This window comes from Octopus bimaculoides, chromosome 1, assembly GCF_001194135.2.
Source record: "Octopus bimaculoides isolate UCB-OBI-ISO-001 chromosome 1, ASM119413v2, whole genome shotgun sequence".
NCBI lineage: Eukaryota > Metazoa > Mollusca > Cephalopoda > Octopoda > Octopodidae > Octopus > Octopus bimaculoides.
In genome coordinates, this window is record NC_068981.1 from 173,203,359 (window position 1) to 173,211,594 (window position 8,236).

Genomic DNA, 8,236 nt, shown 5'->3' on the forward strand with positions numbered 1-8,236 from the left:
ATATATATATATATATATATATACATATATGTATGTGTATATATATATATTTATATGTGTATGTGTGTATATATATATATATATGTGTGTATGAGGCAAGTGAAATCAAAATCGAACTAAATTTGTAGGAACACTAAACTCAGCTTCTGAAGACCTGTTGGGGCAAGCGAAAGCGAAATCGTGATGGCACCTGTACCAGTGGAGCACTTAGAGCTCTATCCGAGTGCGATCGTTGCCAGAGCAGCTGTCTGGCTTCCGTGCCAGTGGCACGTAAAATACACCATTTCGAGCGTGGCCGTCGCCAGTACCACCTGACTGGCCTTCATGCCGGTGGCATGTAAAAGCACCCACTACACTCTCGGAGTGGTTGGCGTTAGAAAGGGCATCCAGCTGTAGAAACTCTGCCAAATCAGATTGGAGCCTGCTGTCGCCTCCTGGTCCACCAGTCCTCAGTCAAATCGTCCAACCCATGTTAGCATGGAAAGCGGACGTTAAACGACGATGATGATGATCTGTATGTATGTATATATATATGTATATATATGTATGTAAATATATATGTATGTATTTATATGTATATATATGCATATATATGTATGTGAATATATGTATGTATGTATATATATGTATCTATATATTAATGTATATATATGTGTATATATATGTATATATATATGCGTTTATATATATGTATATGTGTGTGTGTATATATATATGGATATAAGCTGGAAATGATGGCGCTCAAATGGTGCTTTTTACGTGCCACCGTCATAGAAGCGAGACCGCTGCTCTGGCAGTGATCCTGCTTGGATGGTGCTGTTAGCGCTACACTGGCACGGGTGCCAGTCATTGAATTTGGTTCAGTTTCGATCTCACTTACCCCAACAGGTCTTCACAAGCTGAGTTTTGTGTCCAATGAAGGAAGTTGGCATGGGTGCCAGTCAACGAATTTGGTTCAATTTTCGATTTCACTTGCCTCAACAGGTCTTTGCAAGCAGCGTTTTGTGTCCAAAGAAGGAAAGGTACACATAAGTGGGCTGGCTACACCCCTGGTAAAGGCCACAGGTTATGGTCTCACTTGTCTTGCCGGGTCTTCTCACGCACAGCATATTTCCAAAGGTCTCGGTCACAAGTCATTGCCTCATTGAGGCCTAATTTTCGAAGGTCATGCTTCACCACCTCATCCCAAGTCTTCCTGGGTCTACCTCTTCCACAGGTATCCTTAATCGCATGTTCTCTGTGGGACAAGCCCAGTATAGTTCAGGCTTCCGCCACTAGAAGCCACTTGATGTGACCTCCAGGCAGCAATCTGCCAACCGGTGTTGTTGAATAATGTTGTACTGCCACGTAGTGCATCTTTGTTTTGCAGTGCTTCTCTGTTCATCGATTTTTGTGATGGCTGAAATGAAGGAACAGCATGCCTCCATGAAATTCTGTTTTCTGCTGGGGAAAATGGCAACCAAAATAGTTGTCAGGCTTCAAACAGCTTACAAAGATGCTGCCATGAGCAAAACACAAGTTTACAAGTGGTTTTCATGCTTTAGGAATGGTGCATTGTTGCTTGAAAACCAACCTTGTTCAGGGCGACTGTTGACCTGCTGAGTGAATGAAAACATCATGAAAATTCATGAACTGATCTTAGAGGACCATTGCCGAACAGTTGACGAACTTGTTGATATGACTGGTGTGTCCTGGAGCTCCTGCCAATGAATTCTTAGCAAAGAATTGTGAATGAAAAGAGTTGCAGTAAAATTAGTTTTGTGCCTTGCTTGCTCACAGAACATCAAAAACAGTAACAATTGAATGTGTGTCGTGAACTGAATGAACAGTTGCAAGTTGATCTGGACTTTTTATACGAAGGTCATCACTGGTGATAAATTCTGCTGCTACGGCTATGATCTGGAAAGGAAGCAGCAATGAAGTCGGTGGAAGCATTCATTGTCACCACACCCCAAAAAAGTGTGTCAAGTCCAATGTCAAGATGATGCTGATTTGTTTCATTGATGTGAAAGGAATTGTCCACACAAAATTTGTTCCTCCTGGTCAAACTGTTTACCAGATATTTTACTTGGAAGTTCCGAAATGTTTGCATGATGTGAGGTGAAAATGCCACAACCTGTGGCAAAGTGGAGTGTTGTGGTTTCATCATGACAATGCACCTGTGCACTCCCTATTTACCTGATCTCACTCTATGACCCCACTTACTTATCTTCCCTATTTGCCTGATCTCACTCTCTGCATTCCCCTGAATGCAAAAAGTCCTCAAAGGAAAACGTTTTGCAGATGTGGAAGAGGTGAAGAAAAAAACAACAGAGATGTTAAAAAGCATCACTTCACAAGAGTCCCAGGACTACTTCAAACAGTGGAAAACTCGTCTGGACCAATGCATTGCTTCAAATGGAGAATACTTGGAAGGCGATAAAAGTACAAACATATAAAGCTAAGTGAATACAATAATATTGCAAAATTCCAGTTTCTTTTGGGTACCCCTTGATAGTGCTTCTTCAATAAATTTTGGGAGATTCTTGTGTATACTGAAAAGTGACAAAAGTTGCAGGGAGACTAGTCCAGATAGCGTTAAACTGATTTCATTTTCTTCATCACCATAATTTGTTTGAGAGAGTTAGTCGATACATCTCCCTTGTGATGTTCTTTATATTCTAGCTAAAAGGAAACTAGCAATCTAAAGGTCCAGTTTCAGGTGATGTGACTATTACTAATACTTTGGTAGATACAGTTAAGGAAGTAACTACATTTGCTGTTTAAATACATTCTGTTGATGTTGATTTTACCTTTTATCTCTTCAGAGTCAGAAACATTGAATGTACTTATTCAACAAATATGTGGCCTTATGCCAAACTTAAAATCATTATTAGATTGCATGTCGGACAAAATACTTAGCAGTATTTGTTCTGCCTCTTTGGTAGTTCAAATGCTGCTGAGGTTGACTTTGCATTTCATCCTTTCAGGATTGATAAAATAAGTACCAGTACCAGTCAAATACTGGGGTTGATGTAATCGACTTGACTTGCCAACTTCCTTCAAAATTGCTAGCTTTGTGCTAAAATTAGGAAGAATTTTAGAATGCTCTTAAATGGTTATTAGCATAGTATTTATGAGAGGCTCATTTGTATTTTTTTAGTTTCTTCATTTCACTCTTTATTTCTTTGTTTCAGTTTTTATAGTCAGCCCCATCTAATTGTGCTGGAATTATGGAATAAACTTATCCAATTCTGTGCTTTGATCATTTGTCAAGAATTAAAACACGTTTGACCTCAATAGTGCACAAACTAATATATATATATATATATATATATATATATATATATATATATATAATGTAACAGTACACATGGTTTTCTCAGACTATTCTCTTTCTTCTCTCTGGATTTTTTCCTTTTCCTGATGGTCACACCCCCTCTTTTTCCCATTTCAAACTTTCTCTGAGCGAATCTAATGTATTCACTGTGTATGTCCTTTTGACTTCTGTTTTTCCTGTTTTTATTATTGATTTGCCTATATATCTATATGTACATGTGTGTGTGTGTATGTATGTATGTGTGTGCGTGTATATATATATATACATACACGACTGCAGCCATGTATGCTTGTCAAGAGCAGGGCTCATTAGCCACCATAGCCACAAATGCAAAATATAAGTTAGTCCCAGAGCACACAATGTTCCTGAAGGTTGGCAATGGTCTTCCTCGGTCACGAGTGGACGGCCATCATCATCATCATATATATATATATATATATATATATATATATATATATATATATATATATATATATATATATAATTTACTGATTGGCTATTGAATTTAGATTGGAGTTTTTTTTTTCACTATTTAGTTACTGTTGCATCTGCAAATCATATTGAAATTCTTCAAAATAAGAAAATGAAAAGTCTTGTATTAAACTTGTTCATCTCATCTTTGAGGTGTTTGTTGAGGAAGGATAATATCTTACGGCATGATTCACTTTACATTTAAAGAGTTGGGCGTTGTATTAGCAGAATGGGCAAATTTGAAAATTTCATTACTGGTTCATTTTATGATGTAGATTTAGACTTCATGTCTTGTCTGTTATTCTACTAGCCACTATGAGCATTCATCTTTTGTAAGTAAAAATTAGGTTGAAGAGTAAGAGATGAAAGTAAAAGAAAACATTATTGTTATCCTCATTTTACATCTGCTTACCATGATGGCATGGGTTGAATGGTTTGACAGAATATAACTGGTCAGAGGAAGATGTCTTGGTCAAATATCTCAACTTCAGCTTGGCTTCTATGGCTAGATGCCTTTCCTAACAGTGTAATGGGTGCATTTTCCTATGGCACCAACACTAGAGAAGTTGTCTGTCTTCGGCAAGACTAAATAGGTTTTTTTTTTGTGAAAATGTTTTCTGTGACTGGTTCTCAGAGAATATGCATATTTATCTAGAAAACCATAGCATATTCTAATGACAAATGTACATTAGCATCAAAAGAAAATTAGCGTGAAGTTATAAAAATAATATATCGCAGTTATTTTACATTAGTAGTCTTTTTAAACGTACACTGATCACTTTGCATTGTAGTATCAATAATCTTTGCCATAATTTAACCGTAGATTATGATTTGGCAGTTTACCATAACAATCTCAGTGGCAAAACAGTAGTATTTAATCAGTCTAAAGTGTATTACTAAGTTGTACCTTAATTTGATGCACATTAAAAAGAAACAGTTCATCATTTATTTAAAGCTACTTTCTACAATGTGTGGTATGTTGCTTATATGCGTAAAATATTACAGGGTGGTGGTGGCTGTGTATGGTTTTTTTGTGTGTAATTAACTTTGTAATTAAATTCAGCATGATTTTACCAATCCCATCTCAAGCACGCGTGTACATGCGTGCATTCGTTATAGTTAAAAATATAACAATTATTTTCTATGATGTTAGGTTTACTTTTTACTATCGAGTGTTGTAGTACCCGCATTATGCCTGTGGTAACACGTGCATACTTATGTACCCTCACATATATACACATCATACACACTCATTGCCATATTAACTGTATGTATGCGTACGTATGATTACATTTCACTATGGATATTTAAATGCTATGATTTACATTCACGTAATATACACGCCTTCTTGAGGATAAAAACAATGTAATAATCTTTTCGACAATTACCACACGATCAGTTATCGCAGTATTACGTAAACAAAATGAATTTGAGGATACTAATTAACGGCTGAATTTTTGCTGCGGTGTACGTACGTATATTCATATTTAGGAATATATATATATATATATATTGAAAGAACATTGATAATTATCGTTACTTTCATTTTCAAATTATTGTATCAAATTTTATTTTTGTATTTCTTTGATGGGGCACTGGATAAAAATTAAGGTGAGACGGGGTATAAACAAACCTTTAACATCAAGACAATTTTACTGTTACATTGAGAAATCTAGCAAACCTATATACGCCAGACCCCTTTATTATTTTCTAGGATTAGTGAATGAGCTTTCCTCTCATCCCATTGATTTTTTTTTTCTTGTTCAAAAAGAACACAAACGCTTATTACAACGATTTTAACTGAAAAACTAACTGAATAATCTGCGTTAACTTTTTCATTGTTAGCGACGCCAGGTTCATTACGCAATGCATTATGGTTATCTGCGGTACACAATCTAAATTTATACACACAGTATGGTTTAACTGTGGTGCACGTTACTTTATATATCTGTGTGTGTGTGTGTGTGTGTGTATATATATATATATATATATATATATATATAGTACGCCAGGTTCATTACGCAATGGTTTATAATTTGCAGTACACAACGATCTTTTTAATTCAGTAGTGTATAAATTTCATATTAATGCGCCTGCACACACACTATGTGTATGTATGCATAACTTAACAATCTTGAGTAGTAAATATATCTAACACTGAGTTATATATATATTAAAAAAAAAACAGTTTTAAACTAAACTGGTGGGTTACTCAATACTTTTTGTAGAGTATATATTTTGTACTTTTACAAAAGAGTGGTGACAGTGACTTCGAAGTTTCAGACTGCTAGGAGACGCCAACTTAAAAGTTACTGTCACCGCTCTTGTGTGTGAATATCAAAGATCATATCTTTATAGTTGAAACACCGTCGGGAATCATTATTTTTCTTCTCAAACTATATAGTATCAATTATATTTTTACATTTCTTTGTTGTGGAGATTATAAATGGAGTGGGTCAGCAATGGAATGCAGTATGTATCTTTCAGTTTCGGCTATTCTTCAAAAAATATTTTCCCGTTTTTCATTTTTTATCGTCTCCTTCTCAAATATAAACACCCCCACCCCATGTATCCGATGTTCTACTGAGTCAACTTTGTGAGGATTCAAAATGGCTACTCTACGAATGGAGGTATTGACCCGTTTAGCGTCCAAAGCTGTTTTTACTTTATAAACGAGACAAGTTGTGCATGTGTGTGAGTGCGTCTTCAGCATGTCATAGTAACAAGGATCAAATGGTATCTTGATGGTGATATCTGGATATGCTCAAAATGCACTACTCAAATGAGTGCTTGCCAAACTCCTTTAAAACCGTTCTCAAATGAAGCAGTAGTAAATAAAGCTCCTGGCACAAATTGTTTTGATTTCTGCATCTGTAAACATAATGACCATAATAATGGGTGTTAAAGTGATGCATAACACTCTAAATCTAAATCTGTTTCAAGGCTCATTCATGCTGAGCTCGTTCAATACTGATCTAGAAATGGATCTTGCACAAGGTGTTGCACACATACACACACACACAGTTACAAAATTTGCCATTAGTAGAGACACCCAGCATTGCTTGGATGCCAAATATGTAGGAACAGTTTTTTGTTATATGACTTATTGCAAGTTTTTACGCTGTGCTTTTTGTATATTTCATTCGCTTAGGTATGGCTGTGTGACTTAGAAGTTCATTTCCAACCACATGGTTTCAGGTTCAGCCCCGCTCTGTATCTTGGGCAAGTGTCTTCTACTATAGACTGAACTGAGCAAAGTCTTGTGAGTGAATTTGTGAGTCTGGTAGATGGAAACTGAAAGAAGCCCATTGGATATGTGTGTGTGCCTCCTTATCTTGACTTCATGTGAGTGGCACCTTTATACAAGTGTTGTTCATTTCCAGTCTGCCATGAAAATGTATTTGCGTACGGAGAAATATTATCATGCTTGGAACTGATGAGGGTAGGTGGCAGGAAAGGCATCAGACTGTAGAAAATCTGCCTCAACATATTCCGTCTGACCCATGTGAACATGGAAAAGTTGACCTAAAAAACGATACTCGTGATTTTTATTGCAATATGTTTTACTTCATATATTTTATTATAGTACTAAATTGATTTTATACTCACACTTTATAAAATGATAAAGGTAGCTAGACGCAATATAAAACCAAAAACGAAAAATTCAGATGTCACTATTAGTGACTGAGAGTGCAAGAAAGCACCTATATAAAGAAGTCATACGCACACATACAGATGTATATGCATAAACGTGCGTGTGTGTATACACACATATATACATCATTTAACGTTCATTTTCCATGCTGGCATGGATTAGATGGTTTGACTGGAGCTGTAAGCTGGAGAGCTGTCCCAGACTCCAATCATATACACACATGCATATATACGTAAATACCTCTTTATATATGAAGCATTTGTCGAATTTGGTTCACTCAAAATGGACGTCTTTTAAAATTTACTACTCAATAAATAATTGCAGCGTGGAAGGTGTTTATAAGTCATTTAAAATAACACACAAAGACCGTTAGATTCACTTCAACATTTAAATTTAATTTGTCAAAATATTTTCGTCGCTTTGAGACCGCGACCTGTTCACTGACAGATGCAGCACCGAATTTTGTGAGTGAACAGGTCGCGGTCTCAAAGCGACGAAAATATTTTGACAAATTAAATTTAAATGTTGAAGTGAATCTAACGGTTTTTGTGTGTTATTTTAAATGGCTTATAAACACCTTCCACGCTGCAATTGTTTTCGTTCCAGCACACGATCTTAGATCAGGTCACTTGCTATGCAAGTACATCTCCGTAATACTCAATACATGTTATTCATGTAATCTATATTCTTAAAAGACCTGACACTCTAATCATATGTGTTTATTGAATATTACATTCGTTATATATATATATATATATATATATATTAATACCCACTTTCCATGCTTTTGA

At 35.9% G+C, this 8,236-nt stretch overlaps 1 protein-coding gene across 8 annotated transcripts in view; it reads left to right on the top strand.

Moving 5' to 3' along the window:
- Window positions 1-8,236, top strand: part of LOC106867666 (activating transcription factor 7-interacting protein 1) — a 101,001-nt gene that overhangs the window by 34,963 nt on the left and 57,802 nt on the right. The window contains exon 1 of one of the 8 annotated variants that reach the window (XM_052972733.1): window positions 4,980-5,261. The exons of the other annotated variants lie outside the window; for them this stretch is intronic. The gene's annotated coding sequence lies outside the window, so the exon portion shown is untranslated. Of the gene's footprint in view, window positions 1-4,979; window positions 5,262-8,236 lie in introns of those variants that run through there. 8 annotated transcript variants of the gene reach the window in all.